The 19,383-nt window shown below is 39.3% G+C and overlaps 1 protein-coding gene across 1 annotated transcript in view; it reads left to right on the forward strand.

Annotated features, from left to right (window-relative positions):
- SHB (SH2 domain containing adaptor protein B) overlaps positions 1-19,383 on the forward strand; it is a 55,831-nt gene that overhangs the window by 15,436 nt on the left and 21,012 nt on the right. The gene's annotated exons all lie outside the window — the stretch shown is intronic.

Here is a 19,383-nt window from a genome sequence, read left to right on the forward strand (position 1 = left end):
AGATCAAATATACATTCTTGGATTTGTACAGCAGGTCCTTTTTTTCTCATTTTGTGGTAGAAGTCACTCTTGTGCCCGGTTAAGTTGATTGTATGCTTTCCTTTTCTATTGGCAGCTCCTGTTTTGGGCCCTCAGGAAAGATTAATCAGTGGGGGAAGATGAGGCTGTTGGATGCAAAGATCCTTTTTTCATGCAAGTGTTCTTATTTTTCTTTTCTTAAAGCATTTCTGAAGGGAGACCCAGGAAATGGAAACAGTTCTTTGGAAGTTTTCAGTACCTTATAGAAGGGCTGGGAGCTAATTTCTCATTAGTGGAAATCTATTCATTGTAAGTCAAGGAATTTCGCAGAAAATCAGATTAGTCCAAATAATTTCATGCTCTTTATACAGCAGTGATGAGCATTTGTAATTTAAACTATTATGTTTACAGTGCATGGACTTGTTTCTTCCTGCATTTAGGACTGAGTTTGTTCTCTCTCCTTTTCCAGATTAGCCGGAACAAATGAGATATTTCGTGGATGATAGTGGATGGCTTGGCTGCAGTTAGGGACAGTAGGTTTGTGGGCCATTGCAATTACAAGACATCCTTTTTCCTAATTGGTGCTTGGTGCAACTGATAAGCTGTTATATCTGTTCCGTGTTATTATAAAGGAAACATGAGGAGCTCTCAAAGATGCTAAAGGCACTTTTGAAAATAGGGTTTAATTGATTATAATGATAGAGCGAGTGTTCTGAATATTCATGTGACTAAGCTAGTAGAAGATGATTGATATACCTGTGAAGATGTTTAGTATTTTGAGATTTGGGTATTTAGTTTCCAGTCATCTTGTCCTAATATGAATAGAGAAGGTCTCCCCATAAACCTCCATGGCATCAGGGTTGTGTTGGCTGTATTCAAGCACATAGTTTTACGTGTGGGGATTTTTTATTGCTTAGGTGTTGCCTTTGCACTTTACTTGAAAAATGAAAATCCAAAGGCATCTTGTTGGAGAGGTTTTCAAGGTTCTGTTTATATTTACTGAGTGAATTCTATTGTGTATCTCCTGCTTCTGAAGAAGACCTTATGACTGAAGTTTGACTTGCCTCAAAATATTTACTGGTATGCTATGTTTGTTAGTTTTGTTGCCTGATGAATAAAACAACATCAGATGGCTATCTGTTTAGCTTGGCTAATCTGATTAAATCCTTCTGATTGCATTTAATGTGACTTAATCCTAGACAGAGGGAATTTGCATAACCCAGTAGAATGCACTGTAGGAGAGACAGAAAATAAAACAGCTTTTCATCAGTTACTCCATGTTTACTGGTGTACCCTAACTCTTGAGCTCTGGGAACCAGTGTAAGGGTAGTTGAAATATGACCCTAAAACTTTAGTGCATACTACATGCTCCTTGAGTTAGTAGAGGATTAGGCAAAAGCAGGTGTCCATATGAATTTGATTTGTCCTATGATTTCAATATGAGAAATTAAGCTTACATCTGAATAGAAATGCATGATGTCTGAAGTAATTATTATTTTTATTAAGAGCTTAGCCTTTCTTTCAAAAAATTCTATGATTTGCAGTAGTCAGGCAGTTTATTCCGAGCTGATGTTTAATTGAAAAGAACAGGCAGTCTCTGAATTAATATATTTCAATTAATTATTGAATGGTCCATCTGTTCCTTCTGTTCCTATGCTATCTGTGGCTAGAATTGGGTTCAGTCAGGCTTGATGTTTCTTCTGCTGATAGTGCCCCATAAAAATACTGTCTCCACCGATTTGTGGTTGTGATGACTAGAGAAAATAGCAACCTTTATGACAAGGTGTGGAAAGACTTCTCAGAGAAAGACTTGACCTGAGGCTAAGATACAGTGTGTTGATAACAAATGCATGTTGATCAGAACTTATCATCTCTTGTCAGCCAAACATATCAGCTGTGGTATTGATATTCATAAGTGTCTGTCCTGTCTTCAGGAAATCCATGCCAAAGGTTCAGAGAGAATCCCTGGCAATCCAGTTCCTGAAGTGTTGTGAGGTGGGAGTCTCAGCTTGGCTGGGTGTGCACCCAAAGCCTCAGTTGTTGCATCTTTGCATTGTCCACAGCCTGTTTGGGGATTTGATGTCCCAGAGTAACTACATGAGTATAAAGGAAGTTCTCTGTGGTATATGAAGTATCCTGTAGTATGCATGGAGTAAAGTTCTGGACTGACTGCAATCAAGTATGCACGATGGCAACAGAGATAGCTATGATGCTGATTTCTAAGGATCCTGAGTAGTAGGTGGACCTTACTTCTCCCTTGATGTCAGTCTGTAACTGCTGCAGTGACAGGTGGCCTGTCACAGAAACAAGCCTGTGCTGCTTTACCTAGACTGTAACCAAGCATCACTGCTTGGGTCAGGTAGGATGTTCTTCATGCTTGAGAGAGAGCTCTGCAGAGAAGCAGTGGCTGGAGATGCTGCATTTGAACAGAAGCTCATGGCTCACACACTGTCAGGTCAGAGGTGATCATAACACCCAGGCTTGTCTGTCATTCATTCTTCTCAGAGAATGCTTGGGGAATAGAAGTTAGGTTCCATTTGAGTATTTACTCCCATCAGCCTGCCCTGAATTGTCAAATTCTGGAGAGGGATCTGTTTGTTTTCTATGGTAATCCCTTACCTGATAGGAGAAGAGGCTTCCTCAGTTTATGGGTATGACTATGGCTATGTTGAGGAAAATGTGTGCCTTTTTTGCCTTTAAAATCACCTAAAAGTCATAAAGCCCTATTCTAGCTATAGTCTTGTGGCCATGCCTTTCCTCTTTCTCCTGACAGCTGTGTGTGTTGCAACAGATATGCCAGGCATCTCTTTCAGAAGGAATTAACACCGGTCTTCAGATTGCATGAAACATTTGCAATCAAATGCCAGATCAAGGCTGTCTGTATAGACACAGCCTTCTATGTGCTCATAATAGAGTGCATCTAAGACTTGCCTTTAGAGAAAGATCCAATTTTGGATCATCATTTAAATGGAGATATGCTGGTAGGCAAGCTGTTGCACCAAGAGCTGTGTCATTTTAAGGTATGATAAGGAATACTGGCTACAAGAACGAGTTAATAAACTGCATCTGTTGTCCTAGTTGGTGCTTGGATTTGAAAAGAGCATCTTGCTTCCAAAATGAGATGCTTTATGCCCTGAGTAACCTCTAAAGTTACCCTGGTCAGAACAGCTTATGATCTCTTGAGTATGAAGCACCTAGTGTGATACATGCTGTAATACATAATTCATCTTATGTAAACAACAGTAAAATTAAGGTAATTTTAATAAAGTCTCAAAATAATTTGGAACCACATCATGGAAAATGGCTGGGTATGGGGTGAGGGTGGGTCTGTTTGGTGAGAGAGGAAGTAGAAAGCATTATCAGGATATGATACCTACCTTGAGTCATGTGTGTTGGCAAAATCACTTCTGTTTTTTCTAGATCAGGAATTGCATCTTCTGTTCTGTAGAATGGCCAGAGAAGGAGAGATAGGGAAGGCTAAGCCCTTGAGTTGGGACAATGATTTGAAAGGTGAGTTAAGCAAGTGGTGCATCAGTGCCTTTGATTTCTTAGAGATTTAGGAATGCCTCAGGTCTCTGCCCTGACAGTCTTGATGTACATCATGTTTTTCCTTTGCTTTTATGGATAAGACCTAGGACTGTGCCTATAAGCTGAGACATCAGCTTCTTTATGGGGTTCAGGCCTGCAGTTCATACATCTGCCTCAAGGATATGGTAGCCAAGGAGAAAACCCTATTCTTGTGTCTCAGAATTCTGAAGACTTAAAAGGGTAGCATTTCTGCAAACAGTTGCTTTCCCTGAGATGTAACATACCATGTAGTATTCCTCATGGAGCAAATGCTATGTTGTGTGCAGACTTAAGAAGGCTGTCATAGCACTATTGATAAAATACACACTGTGTCTCTGTTCTGATCAGGGTAACTTTAGAGGCCCCTCGGGGCATAAAATATCTCCTTTTGGACAGCCAAAATCGGTGTTTCAGGAGAAAGGAATTAAATTTTATATTGATGCATTTCTCACAAGACTCTAGTCATACATTTGTCATACATTTGACTGTTAGATCTTGTAGGTGGGATGTGCCAAACCATGAGCAGGGAATGTACTCAGTGTGCATTTGGCAAGTCCCAAATCAACACAGAAGCATGCTGCCACTACTCCTTGAACACTGGAAAATCTAAGTGAGTCACAAAAGAGCTTCTGGCCATGAATGGAAAGCTGAATTCAAGTTTCAAACTGAATAGATAAACTTGTGTGCATGCTCCAGGGTTAAGCAAGCGATGTGGCAGAAGGATCTGTGTACTGGACCTGAAGAGCTGGAATCTATTCCTAGGGCTGCTCTAGAGCATTAAGATGATAGTACAGAGGTAACTGTTTTCTTGTCTATGTTGTTTGATGTGTTCATCAACCTGAGCAATTACATATTTGCACTACTGGCAAAAGTGAACATAAACTAACGGAAGTGTGTGATGAGGAAGGGCAGGGTTTTCATCTAGAGGGGCTTTAATGGATGTGAGGATTTTGTCAACTGGAACTTTTTAAAATTAAACGAGGGGATATTAGAGAAAATGCAAAAAAAAATTGCAGCTTTGTTTGTAGGCTCACAACATTAGCATCCTTTTCCTCCTTTTCTTATATATTTATCACCCTGTCTCTGTATGCATCATCCTGACTGTGAAGTAGAGCAGCAGTGAGCAAGTCTAACTGGCTCATACTTCGAGATTTTGTGCTTGGCCTTCTTTCTGTGAGGATGCAGAAAGCTGAGACTCCTCTTCAGGTGCAGACAGTGCTAGAGGTGTAAATGCCTTCCTGCACTTCGCTGCTTCTTTCTAGGGACTGAGGTAATAGTCCATGGGTGCATCACAGTGGAATCTAATGCATGGCAGGCAGCCTAGCAAAAACAGTGCATCTGCCTTAACTGGGACCTTCCCATGGATGAGGTGGGAGAAGTAGCTCAGTCTTCATGCAAGCTTTCACTGAAATGCTGGGAGTATGGAGAAAACAGTATTCCCATGAACCTGCACCTACTTCAAAAGGTCTTAGACGTCGGTTTCCCTTGTAACTAGAAAGGTTGTTTTTTTGTTCAGACATGTAACTTCATCTGAATAGTCGCATACAGCACATTGGTGGTGAGTCAGATCTAGTAAAATTCTTTACCAGGTGGCCTCTGGCATGTTGCTTGTTGGCACTGAGTTTACAGCTGCGAATAATATAAGAAGACCAATGATAACTATTTTGATAAAGGCTTTGATTAGGATGCCTAGATTAGCACGTACAGCATGGGAAGTTCAGGAAGAATATTTTTGGCCTGTTGAAAATCACTGAGCTAGCAAGCTAACCAGATCTCTAAACACTGTATAAGATTTGCTGTTTGTCTGTACTTTAACATGGCAGACAGCTGTAGCTAACACAGAAGAGGCAGTGTGTTTGTCCATTAAACTCAATAGCTGGCATTTTTTTCAAAAAACTTTAAGGTCCTTCTCTTGTTCCTACATCTGTGCACTTCAATTCTAATTCTCTTGAAGGGTCTAACAATAGGCTAGCCAGGTCTGGAAATCAGCCCCAAATGTGAATAGACTGCATGCTGGTCATTCTAGTAGAAATTTTTAAGATTTATTTTTTTTCCTTTAAAAGTGTGGAGGAGTGCAAGGTAACTCTCCACTCCTGAAATTCTATGTGCTCTCATCTCAGCATTTGCAATGTAGAGAGGTACTGGGTAGGGTTTGAAGATGATCAGTAGCACACAGAATTAAGCTTGTGACTGGTAAGAAGATGGTTTTATTTACATGTTAGGAGTTTCCTATAGAGCAGCACTGGAAATCTTTGGAAGCTCTTCCTAGAATTGAGAAAGGAGGAATGTCTGATGTATTCTGAGCATTCCCATCATTTGGAGCACCGTGCTAGTGTTACTGTCACCTGCTACTATCCTGCAGTGCAAAATTCCCTGCAACTCATGAGAAGTGAGGACATATGCTCTGAACAGCTGTGTTTCTTCTTTAAAGTATGCTTGATGCAATATTAATTAGAAACCTCCTAGGCTTCAGTGTCTATTTAAAGTTGTTTCTTACTTCATTTAGAATTTGGACAGACATTCCACTGGGCAATGATTTAAAGGAAAAATTGTCTAGGAGCAATTACCGAAGAGAACATCTTCCTTGGCATTAGGTCTAATGTGCATGAATTGAGAGATGTTTGAAATAGTGCTGGACCTGCTTCAAGACAAGTCTTTACATTCTCTGAGCAGAGCAATAGATCTCACACATCCTGTGAAACCCTACCAGTTGACAGCATGTCCAGTTGCCAGGATCATCAGTACTTCTCTTCCTGTCTTCATGAGCACTTTGTACCCCATCAGTGATTGTGAGAAGATAAAGCCAGAAAGGATAGATCCTAGTTTCTCGAGTCATGAGAGACTGCAGTGCATTGAGGTTGCTATAACTGGGTGCATCACTGGCCTGGAAACCAGCTGTGCCTAAAATTAATATAATTTCTTTATGTTTAAAGGTGTCTCCTCCCCTAGAAAGATTTAAGGCGTTCTCTCTAATGTTTAATACTAGATGTTTAATTTAATGTTGGTTTTGTTTGTGGGTATTTTTCTCCTGTTTGAACACCTTCATCTTGCTTTTTTTATTTGATATAGTCTGGAAATGGACTAAATGTGAAACTTGAATCATAAGCCTGAATAAAAATTGAGTTTCTTGACTCTTGTTCTCATTAAGACAAAGTTTATGCCCAAAATAGTGGTAACAAGATGTCCAGAACTTTGGAAAGATACATCAAAATTAAAGTAGACTACTTGAGGGTGCATGTTGAAGGACTGTAACTTCATTCATTCAATTTACTTGCCCACTGACTGATGAATCTGGCCTGTGTTCTTCCATAAAAAGCAGAGCGAAGGAATGGACACTTGAATGTTTGGGAGAGAGAAACCAATGAGCTCAAGATGACCCTTGCCTTCAGTCCAGAAGACTTGTGTTGGCAAAGGAACGGTAGTTTCAAACCATTTTTGACGAAGATGGTTAGTTTCACAAAATCTTCCTGCTTTCCTAATACAAGCAACATCTGTAATGTCGCAGGTGCTTTTTCCTTGGTGCCTACCTGGGCTCTGCACGCAGCATTGCCTGTGGCACAGGGAATTATATTTATGTTTCTTAATATGCTGCTTTAATTCTATGTCTGTTTTCACCTGCCAGTTACCTCTACTCCATCCTTCTCATCCCAAAATAAGTGTCAAGATTCTGGACTTCTTAAGATCAGTGGTGTTTTTAATATAGGATGTGAATTGCAGGTCCCTTCAGGACAGCAGTGCTTCTGGCAGCAGTTTGAGTAGCACTGGGGTCTTTGTGATCCAAGAGGATGTATAATTTTACAATTCCAGCAGCTGTCTCTTGAGAAATATGAAAAAGAGAACTGTGACCCTTGAGTGAAAAAGAGTTCAGTAAATTATTCATTGGAATATTGGTATTCATTTGGTTACAAAGCTGAAAGAGCTACTGTTTTCTCATTTTGTGTCCTGCTGACCTGTTCAAGTCCTTTTAATGTCACTCCCATCTCACTTCTACTCTCCTCCCCCCAGCTCTTACCCTCTAGTACCACGTATGTTGAATTTGAAGGTGTCTCACCTCTCTGGCCATCTAGTGGGAAAGAAAAGATGTACTTCATCTTGTGCAAATGATTATTTTAGGTAGAATATGCCTGATCATGAATGTATATGAGTGTGAAGGGATCCTCTGCCTGTCTTTGTAGATATTAGTGTCAGTTGTATAAACCCTTAAATTGGATGAAGTAAATAAAAAATGAAACTGTTTTGAATTTTCCCTTGTAATCAGACATCTGTAGACTGTGATTCCTTCTGATTTAATCAGGGTTCCATCTGTTCTTTCCATGCCTGGAAAGGCTTAGAGGCAGCAAAATACAAACTGAAATAAGAAGTTCACTCAATACAGGGTGGGGAAAGAAAATCTCACTATGAAGACAGTGGAGAAGGTTACCTAGTGAGATGGTATAATCTCCATCTTGGGAATTTTTCAAGACTAGACTGAGAAACAAGAATGTTTATCTACCTTGTCTGCTTTGAATAGGACATTGAACAAGATGACTTCTACTTCCTGAGATCTTGTTTAACCTACCTTATGATCCTGCAACTGATTTGTGAAAGTGAGAAGTGTCTGTGAGAGTCAGCATATCCCAGACTAGATTGCTGGAACCCATGTTTGTTTTGTCTCAGTAGATTTCCAGCTTTACCATCATGACAGTATATTCCCAGTACTGATCCTTTTAAACTTTATCTCTGGGAAGACCAGACATGTGACTGTGAGGCACAAACAAACAAGTCCACTGAAATGTAGCTTGAGCAGGGGCTCAATCACAAATAGTACGGTTTTGGGGAGGTAACCCTAGACAGGCAGAGTCCATGCTGAAAGCATGCTGTTACAGCAAGGGAGTATGGTTCTTGACAGCTGTTCATTATGACTTTGTGGGGAGAAGGAGCAGAGGCTGGACAGATGGGCTTCCAGACTGCAGTCGGTCTGTGTGTGCACTTCTGGACTCTGCTGGCAGGAATTCTGGGTGCTTTCCAGGTGGAGGTATGATGGAAGCCTAGGATACTATTGCAATTTGCTACAGCACAGGAAGGGACCACTGCAAACTCAATTTGGGTCTGACAGGGAGGAGTGTTATTTTATTAGGCAGGGGAACATCAGAGATACATGTTGCCAGCTTACCAGTTCCGCTCTCAATCTTCTCAAACTGGTGCCAACTCTACAGCTTCTGCAACCTTGCTCAAAAGCAGAATGTGGGGAATTGTTACTTGAAGGATCAGCATTGGGAGATGAAGAAGAATTGTATGGGAGATGTAGACTGTCACTGATGAGTTTTACAGGGATTTGTTATATGGAGCTGTAATAGTGATACTAAAAGAAAAAATGAGACATGCACTTGGGACAAAAACTAATACAAAATCCCTTGTCACACTTGTATGTATCTTCAGTTATGCTTTGTTTTCCTTTTCTCTTTCCTCTTATTCTTTTGCAAGGAGGCTTTTAGCCAGAGGAAATGTGAAAATGTTTAAGAGCAGCAAGTTAATAAATAAGCTAGTGCCAGGATGACAACCCTGGGAATAGATATTTCTAGCCTAATCTGGATTTGTTTTTAAAGGCAGCTAGTGGACACTTCATGTACTGTCAAGTCAGAAGGAATTTCTACCCTTTCCCCAGCTTGCTGCACTCAATTTAAAGGTTCTGCTTGGAGGCCTTTTTTTTTCTCTTCCCTAAACTAGTAAGATTTTTTTTCTCAGAACAACTTTCTCAATCATTCTTTCGTATTATATTCTCACTTACTGAAATCACTTTGGTTTTTTTATCTGCACTGTACAGAAAATTTGAGTAGGCTTAAAAAAGCAGGTACAGGAGGTATTAGTTAAGCATGATGTAAACAGAGTAGTTCTTTGAAGGAACAAGATGCCCTTTCAGCTCTGATATTTTGTTATCTGTGTTGTGCTTAGCTTGCTAGTAAATGAATAAATTTTTGCCTGGTGGTTTTGCATCCAGATTCTGGAAATCCCTAGTGGCAAAATATGAGTGAAACATTCAGTAAATGAAGTCTGTTTCTGACATCAGCTGTAATGTAGTAGCTGCAGTTCCTCCTGTGCTTTTTTTCAGTTAGGAAACCCAAACCAGATGAGTGCTTTTTATCCTTAAAAATAAACGACAGCTGAAGATTCAGCCAGTTAGTTCTGTACCTACTTTTGCCACAGAGACTGTACATCTTGCCACATTGGTTTACCAACAGTTCAATGTGGCTTCACAGCAGTGTCATAGAATGAACTTAAAACTTCAGAGAAAAGTGGTGAGAAACACAACTTTTGTGCTCTTTGCATTTTATGTAGGGTGGCAAAAACATGCATCTTCTCTCTTTCTCTGATTTCTGGCTATGAAGAACTCTGCTTGAAAATGCTCTTTTGGAGGACCTCAAACATTTATGCAAACCCAGCTGTTCATTATCATTCTGGCTGCTAAAATTATTAGAGGCAGTTGTCTGCAGGAGCAGCCTGTCCTTCCTGGCTGAGGTTAGGTAAGCCTCATCTGGTTTTGGTATGTGTTGCTGTGCTGATATGTGCAGTAACCTTTGTTATTCCTATTCAGGTAAAGACCTAGGAAGACTTCAGTGTATTTCTGCTTGCTAATGGACTGTGTTGTGCTACTGTGACTAAATTTGTTGAATAATACCAATGTGCAAATAGAAGACGAAAATATTCAGTCTTCATCTGGGCTTGAACAGGGTTGTTCATTGTTCAGTTTCATGTGTTGGTGCCTTGAAGTGGGAGAGTCCACATACATCTTGGTTTTATGAAGCAGGGTGTAGGCATGCAAAAGTGATGCTATTGCAGGTTACACTAACAATTAAGAGCAACACAGGTAAACCTGGAGGAAATTAGGTTTGCCTGAAGGAACTCCGCTTGTTTTGAGTTCTACATTCATTTTCTGTGGACTGGATAATTTGAAAATTGCTGTGATGAAACAGTGGGGTTTGTGCTGTTCTGGCTCTTGTCTTATGTACAGTTGAACAACAGTTTTGCTTGTTTGGGATGGACTGCAAGACAGAAAAGTGTGAGCTTTTTCTAAGAAAGTCTTGCAGCAGCAGTTATGGCTCTAATGCAGCCTGAGATTGTCTTGAAGGTATCTGCTGCTTCAGTTGAAGTAGGAAGGGAAAAGTGAGATGAAGTTAAAAAAAAAGGTGATGTATTTTATATATATCCTTGATTTTGTATTTTTTTTTGCTGAGTAGCAAAATAGTATACTATTGCCCTTTCCTTTTGGCTGTGACATGCACCGTCACTGAGATCCTGGCATCATGGCAGAATATAAAGTGTAACAAAAGACAGCTTCTCCTAACCATTTTTTTAAAGGATCTTTTTGTTTCCATCTCTTAAAACAAATAACAAAAAACCTCAGCAAAAAATACAGCCTTCCACAATTGTCTCCATGGGTGTGGTGTTGTGCATTGTAAACGTTTGCATGTACACTGGTTGGTGGTTTAGAGATGCATATTGGAAAGTAAAAATGTAGCTGGAAGATTTACCAGAAAATGTTTACTCAGTTGTATGCATCAGGATCATGATTGCAATGAATTTTTGTAACATGAGATTTTCTGACTTGACTGAAATGGAAAATATTAAATACTGCTCTTCTGGATTTGCAATACTTCCATTGCAAGAAGTGAAAAAAAGTACCGATTTATGCAGTTTGCACATGACTGTCATTTGCCTTCTTAAAGCACCTGTTCTTAATGATCCTGTGCTGAATGCTAACCAGATTTATTTGGTGTTATATATCAGTGTAAGCACAAATGCTCTTGAGCAATGATGTGATAGACTGCATATTTTCAAATACTGCTGCATGTTCTGTACTGTTATATAAGCCTTGTCCAAGGGGAAAATCCAACACCGTGTAACTGACAGATCACTCTGCAAGTGGGCTTTTAACTAGGAATGGACATCCAGTCAGGGTTCACCTGAACAGTATAATAACTACAGATAAATCTGCCAACACAGTCAAGGTACCGAATACTAGCACAGCTCAGTGCAGAGTATTTGAAATCCTACAAATGCTAGACACAAGTTTCTCCTTCCATCAATCACTTGCTGACCTACTTGACACAATGAGTAGAGAGAGCTGAAACATTTTCCCAGTAATTTGTGTTCGTATCCCTGTCACTTTTTCTGTGCTGTCATTTAATGCATGCAAGGCCTTGCTTTGTGATAAGTAAAATCTATGGTTGCGTGTAATGACAACTGAGCAACTTTCTTCATCTAATCATGGGAAGGTAGAATTCTAAATTAAACCATCTTTTTCTCTTGGGCCCAACAGCAAATGCAGACTATTTTTTATGTCTGCATTAATGATCCTCCTGGTATGCATTGCAGGACTGTGCTGGACTTAAAATTTACATTGGGGTTTAACACTTGGAGTTGTATCTGAAAACTTGTATGTCCAAGAGATGGTGATTCATTTTCATTAAGTGCTTGGGTGCTGATCAGAATTCCTAGATTATCCCCGTAACTCAGCTTAAATGACAGAACAGAAAGATTGCAACTAGGACAGTACTTCTCTTGGGAAAAGCATGTGAAAATGGGGAAAATTGCAAATAAACACGGTGGCTGATCTCTGCTGCTTGCAACTTGCCGGTTGGAAAATTGCAAATTATCACTGTGGCAAATAATCACTGTGGCTGTACCTTGCAGAGAACAGGAGAAAAGCCAGATGGTTTAGCATGCAGATGCTGTGTGGCTTTTAAGTCCTGCCAAAGGAGGAAAGAGTACTGATAGTGCCTGCTCTTCCTGGAATGCTGGTTGGAGAAAGAGGAGGGAAAGAACTCTTGCAAATTGCATCAACCATTTTTTCCAAAGCTTTGACTTCTCTTTGTTTTCTTAGCATTTTTCTTAAAAAAAATACTAATGAAGATAAAACAATGGGCATTAGTCATCTGGAAAGTTTCAGGCTATATTTTGAGCTGGCAGCTCGGGATTTCGTGGGTTGTTTTTTTTTGGCTGGTTTTCAGTTTTTTTAATCATCATGACACAATAATTCACAGGCTGGAGGAAAACAATTCGCAGTTCACGTTTCTGTGTTCCTCTTAACGATGTAGCCACCAGTCTGTGAAATAAATCTGTTCTAGGAATTATTAAGTAGCAGTTCTCTCTGCCATGTACTCTCTGCTAGCAGGTGGCTAAAAGAAGATAACATGCCTCGTCTGGCTGAGAATACATCTCATCTGAGTTCGTTAAATCAGATGTGGCATTTCTTCTGGCTACAAAAGTCTTACTTACCTTACTGAACCATGTAAGTTGTACCTGTAGGGAACTTCTTCCCACTGTTTGTATCACAGGGAGGAAGTCTGGAGGGAGATCTATCTACTTATCCTTCTCTACCGTCTCCCACATCCCTAGGAGGCTGTATTCCCAGGTTTATCTCAGTTACGTGCAGAAAAGATAACTCCCTTCTGCATAATTCTCGTAGAATTAAACCTCCAGCTCTCAGGAAACAGTTGCCTATTTTGTCTTGGTTGTATAAACTCCCTTTTGCTCACATCTGGTTATTCCTTGAAATATCATCCTGGGTATATAAATGTATGTTTATACTCATTAAAAATAATTTTGATCAGCACTTCTCATTTGATTCTTTCAAGTAAGCTTTCAGCACACAGAGACTCTCACAGGCAGACATGATGCAAGAAAATATCTTCCTTCTGTGTGAGCACTGAAGAGCATTTAAATTATGAATGTTTCCTTCTTCCACTCCTGTCCTGTCTCAAGGTGATTCCTGTGAAGGTGAAATATTGTGTGCATAAAGAGCACTGGCAAGGGCATGGAGTATCATCAGTAGCAGGCATGAGTAGCAGGACTGACCTAACAGCAGCAAACAGTCATATTCACTACAAACTTCTCTGTCCAGTTTTAGCTTGTTTAAAATGGGCATTTCGACTTTGGTGTTAGGATGGCTTTCAAGTAGAATTTATTGTCTTTTTGCTAATCTTAGAGCAAATCTTTTCAGAAACTGTAGTTTGTGTCCCAGTCTCATGAGAACCCTTGTACTTACTGGTGTACATGGAAATCCCAGCACAGCACTCTGTTTCCCAGAGAGCTTCTGTTCCCTCTTACCAGAAGAAGTGAATGTTCTTTTACACTGTTTAGAAGTTTTGGAGTATGGAATGAGGATCTTGATTTTTTTTGTTTGCACTGTTGACACTTGGATAGCTCTGTTTAGGCCATGAAACAATGGTCCTTGAATCCCAAAGGTCAGTACTCCAGACAGGTCAAGAAAACCTACAAACAAACCAGGAATATAGCACTGTGTCATGACTGGCTGTAGCAGCATCTGGAGTTGGCTCTTGGTCAAGCAGCAGTAAGCGTACGGACTTGCAGAGTTTTTTTGATTCTTTGTCCCCTTGTATAAATAAAAAGGGCATCCCTACTCCTCCTTTGTATTTTACTGAAAAATGTGCAAGGAGTAAGTATGTCAGCACCATCAAAGCACCTCCTAAGAGGCGAAGTCTGCAGAAATCAAGAATTTTGAACTGACAGTTAAGTAAGCAGTGTTTATCAGAAACACTGTTTATCAGAAGATATGGTGTTGAGGGGGAAGGCTTTTTAGAATAAATTTCTGCCTCCAGGGAATTGAAGAAATTTAATTTTTTATTTCTTTGCCTCTGCCAAAAGAGAAATACATCTCCAAGGATAATTTCCATGTCCTTTAGAAGTGGTCCTGCTGTCCTTCCAAGTCACCAGGGTTTAGGTTTTCTTCCCATGTGTTTTATTTTTTTAATCAGCATCCTTTAACTCCACCAACACCCACCCCTCTTCTTCCTTGCTTTTCCTACCCACAAAGACAAACGTGTGCTTCCTGTCTTCTTGGGCAGGATAGTGATTGCTTGTTTTAATTCAGTACATACTTTCTGTGGAAAATATTTTCTTTTTTTTGCTACTTTATCAATACTTATCATAAACTGTCCTCTCCCTGCCTGCCCCTGCTCTGACTGGCCTAACAACTTTTCTTTATCAGGATTGTTGGAATGTAAGGTTGCTTTGAATGCTTCTTCCTGGGCTAATGAGTCATACTTGGACTTCAGTAGTATTTCCTGCACGATGCAGGCAATGTGAAGATGTTGGTTTTCACATCATGTGGTTATGCCAAGCCCTCACAGGGAACACAGGAACAAATTCCTGGAAAGTGGCTCATTTCTGAGTCACTTTGCTTCTCTTTGGAAGAAAAGATAAGGGAAGGAAGATCTCATATCCAGCTTTTCCTTCAGCAAAATCTGGAATAATTAACATTGGTTGGCAGTCGCTGCAGTCTCAAAGCAAAACAGTCTTCCCTGCCACTGGAATATAATAGAGGTTCCTTGTCTCCCAGCAGTTGGAGGCACCCAGCTGGATCTGGAAACAGAGGAAAAAGCAGTTTGATTTCTGGTGACCTGAGGTGAAATTTGAACAGTGGCAAAATAGCTTCTCTAGTGACAGGCCTTGCAATAATAAAACGAAAATTCTGTATCACAAGTCCTGAAATACTTTCAGACTGTCTTTCCAAAATGGATGTGAAAAGAAATATTAATGATGAGGATTGGATATAAGCAAAAAGTTGGATGAGTATTTTGACCTGTTTGTCTGGGAATTAATTCAATAGAAACAAATGTTTGTATCAGGATGATCTTTGCATTAATCCATTTTATGCCTCCGGCAAACTGGCAAGTTACTGGTTGATATGTTGCCTACCCATATACCTGAAGCAGTCAGCTCACTGCCTTTTAATGTGATTGCTTGCCAGTTCAGTGATTTTCCATTAGAAGCCTCAAGAGCAGAACATGTGTAAAATAAGGCCATTTCAGAAAAACTTATGCCGTGATAGCAAGAACTCTTGCAGATGTGACTTTGTTGTCTGTGATCAGACCTGGCCCTTTACCTGCTAGAGGTTGCCAGGCTGTCGGGATAATGTCGGGGGAAATACATCAGATGCTCACCCAGTATTTTTCAATGTGAACCTGAGCATTTTCAAGTTTCCTTCTGCTTCCACCAATAACTTCTGCTTTTCAGTATCAGGTGAGAATAGGAGGAATGCAATTGGCTATTGTCCACAAACAGGCCTTGTTCCTGAGTTATGTTCTCACGTACCTATTTTCTCTTTTTTTCAATATGGTATTTTATTTTTCCCAGACTTGCCCACAGAATGCCAATGTGCCTATAGCAAGTCCTCCAAACATTTTGTGGACTGCCCCTTTAGGGCTTTTGCATATTAAGTGTTTGAATCCACATTCGAAAAGTTCTGCTGTTCATATTTCTGCTCTTACTATCCTAGTTGAAGACAGGTTAGTCTCACTGCAGAAGCACTCCCTCTCCCTATGGGGAATTTTGTGTATATAGGAGGAAAAGATGCAATAAGTGGGTCCTGTTCAGGGTATAGTTGTTTGCTTGCTTGCTTTAATTAATTACCTATATCTTTCTGATGATAAATGTTTGGTCTGTCTGTTTGCATTGAAAACTTTGTGAGTTCCAGATAAAGTTACTTCATTGTTGAGATCCTTGTCACTGAAATTATGTGGTAGATTTGAGTTACACAAATGTGCTCAGTGAGAATAGCATCATAGTAGTTGGTGTTCACTGCAGGCTGGTTATAGTTTTGTCTGTAGTTGTGTTTTTTATTTGGTTAGTGGGAAACTAAATCCAGGTCAGTAGGACTGAAGTTGTTTAAAAGAGAAAAAAGAAAGAGAGCAGAAGAGAATCAACCATCTGGAGCAGACCTGAATGTAGTCTGAATCCAAAGGTAGAAGGACAGAAATTCTTCAAGCTGACAGCTTGACAGCTGTCCTCTGTACAATCTTATTCCACCACTGTGTTTACATGTTAATGTGTGTTAAATAAATGAATGAAAAATTTACTGGGCTTCCTGCAAATAACTAGGTAATTGAACAAATTTTACTGCATGCAAAAATGACCTTGAAAATCATTATACTTACATTAAATGGTTTCTAGAAACAGCTGCTTGTTGAAGTTGGGAGTATTTCCAAGTATTTTGTTTCATGCTTTCTGAAATGGGATGAAGACTTATGCAGCAATGTGGCCAAATAAACTCTCTGGGTTCTGTACTGTTAAATGGGACTGAGTGCAGCTAAATGTCCCCATAAAATCCCTTCAGTAGAATTCTGTTCTCTGACCTGATTATTGCTCTTAGGCTTGTCAGATACAAAGGGTGTTGATAACCCTTGTACTTAGCTTAGAAATCATTGTCAGTTCTAGCTTTTCAAAAGTTGACCTTGCATCTTAATACTGTTTCCAGTATGAGACCTTCATGGTCAGATTTATCTCACTAGGACAGGGGTTTTGGCTAGAGAAATTGGCCCTAGTCTTGAAAGCTGTAGCTGAGATGAAGAGGGGTCTGGTTTATCTCTTTATTGAATTGGTTTATTAGCTGGTATGTATGGACCAGTGCTCTGTGAAATCTGACGTACTGGCAAGTCAAAACAGCTTTATTGTGCTGCTGTTGATTAATCTATAAATTAATGTGACTGTATCCAATTGCACTATAGTTTTCCTTGGTTTTCAGTGGAGCATGCATAAATTGCTGACATAGTGATAAAGAAGCACCTATGTCTGTCTTACCACTGATGCTGTGATCTGTGGTATGTAATTTGTTTAAAAGGTTTCCCAGTAGAATAGCAGAGGCTGAAAAAAATCAGGGAATTGATATAGCTTAGTGATTTTGTCTCTTGCAGGTTAAGACTCTTTCTTACATATTAGATACGGACAAGCAAGATGTGCTGTTACTGTGATGCAGGAACCTGTCTTTGCTTCCCAAACTGCCTGGAGTCATTATTCATGGTCTTTTCACCACACCGGAGAGCAAAATCTCTTGCAAGCCCTTAACTTCAGGGAATCTCTCTAGAACTGACATTCCTTACATGATTGTGGCAGTAAGACTTCTGCATTTTGCTTGTCTAGTGTTTCATCAAAAGAAATGTTAAAAAGGGGCTGTAAAATGGAATTGAGTTTTACTGCCTGGTGACATTTAGAGATGTGCTTGATTGGGAAAATGGGCTTTCATATTATCAGAACTTTTTTTTAGTAGTGTTTGATCTCTTATTACTGTATGCTTGCGTTTGAGATGAAATAAATATCTATTGGCATCTGCCCATTGTAGAATGATCTGGTTTTTCAGTCTGTTGCATCCTTTTGGAAGGCAAGCTGTAGAAGTTCATTTGGGTTCTGTAAGCAAGTAGTAATGTTTTCCGCGTTTCCTTTCATTGGCATCATAGCTGTTCTGCTTCCCTGATCATATATCCCCTAATTATCTTCAAACTATTTTCAGGAATATAGTGCATCTATGTGTAATCCTGTTGAATTATTTAGGGCTATTAAGGTGTTTGATGTGGCTGATACGGCAGCTTGACTTGTGGAGCTCTGTTTTGTATGTGAGTATCAGAATTGTTCACCAAGAGGGAATAACAATGTTAAGTTGAGTCTTGTATCTCATAGTGTTGTCTCAATTTCTGTACTTCTCCTGGTCAGTTTCCTGGTTTCACACAGGAGCCCAAACTTCTGGGGCCAGATTCTATAAGAACTGCTGATCTGTGAGAACAAGAATTATCTAGCAAAATTAGTGCTTTCAAAACTTCAATTGTTGCTTCTTCTGTTAGCTGTTAACTTAATGCTGAGTTGTATACAAATGTACTTTTAATCAGCAATAAGAATTCAAACTATATAGTTCATAAAAGTGAATTTCTAAAAAAAAAAAAAAGTTATTTTAACATTTTTCAACTTCCTAATAATTCCAAAAACTATTTTAGCCCTTAGAGCTGTCACTGTTAGAGGCTGTAAAATTGCCATGAGAAATGCTTCATCACAAATGTTCTGTTGTCTTCTACTGTCTGATCCTTGAATAGCAAGTTTTCACTGAGCTATCAGTGTATGTGATGCTAATACTGCTTATGGTACAGATTCAACTGTGCTGTCATTTATTGAAAAGATCTTTTTCTGATTTAGCTTTTAGCAAAATTACTTTTATTTACAAATACTCTCAAAGGTGAATTTTCAAGCATATTTATACAAAGCTTTACAAAAGAAATTGGACATATGTGTAAGTGTATGTGCATACATGGATGTTTTTATATATCACAGAATCAATGAATATGCTGAGTTGGAAGGGATCCACAAGGATCATTAAGTTCAAGTCCTGGCCCTGCACTTTCCTCCCTCTAGGTTGTAGCTTTTCCTATAAAATCTTTTCTGCTTTAGAATCAAATATTCATAATTTTTCTAGTTATGCTCCCTGAACATGAACCACCTTCTCTTTACTGGTAAGCTTTTCTGTATGGTCTGATGCTTTGGTCTTCTGGGTGAAAGAAAAATGTCAGGCAAGAGTTCTTGTACTGAAATATGCTCACATACAAAAGAGCCAATTGCATAGCTGTATTTACTGCACACGTTTGTTTGACTCTTAAAACTGATTTGGGTGAATCATGGCTTCTGTTCTTCAGAAACACACATTTCTTGGTGTGGTATTGACTGAGTCCACAGTAACGAAAGACAAAAAGATACATACCGCTTTTCCAGCTTTACAAGAAATAAAATGTTCATTGTTTTGATCTAGAGTATTCAAGAGAGCTGTGTATTCTTTCTGTTACAATTTTTTCTCAGTGCAGCCTTCTTTCTTGATGTGATTGTTCATAGCTAGAAATTAACAGGATGTATATTGCTTGTATATACTTCTCCTTCAATTTTACCTCTCCTTCAATTTACCATGTTTTTAATGTATAAATTAAGTAATTTTCTTTTTCAAGAAATAAAGGCAGTCATTTTGCAGACTTTCCACTGTGCTTTGAA

This window comes from Cinclus cinclus, chromosome Z (genome assembly GCF_963662255.1).
Source record: "Cinclus cinclus chromosome Z, bCinCin1.1, whole genome shotgun sequence".
Taxonomy (NCBI): domain Eukaryota; kingdom Metazoa; phylum Chordata; class Aves; order Passeriformes; family Cinclidae; genus Cinclus; species Cinclus cinclus.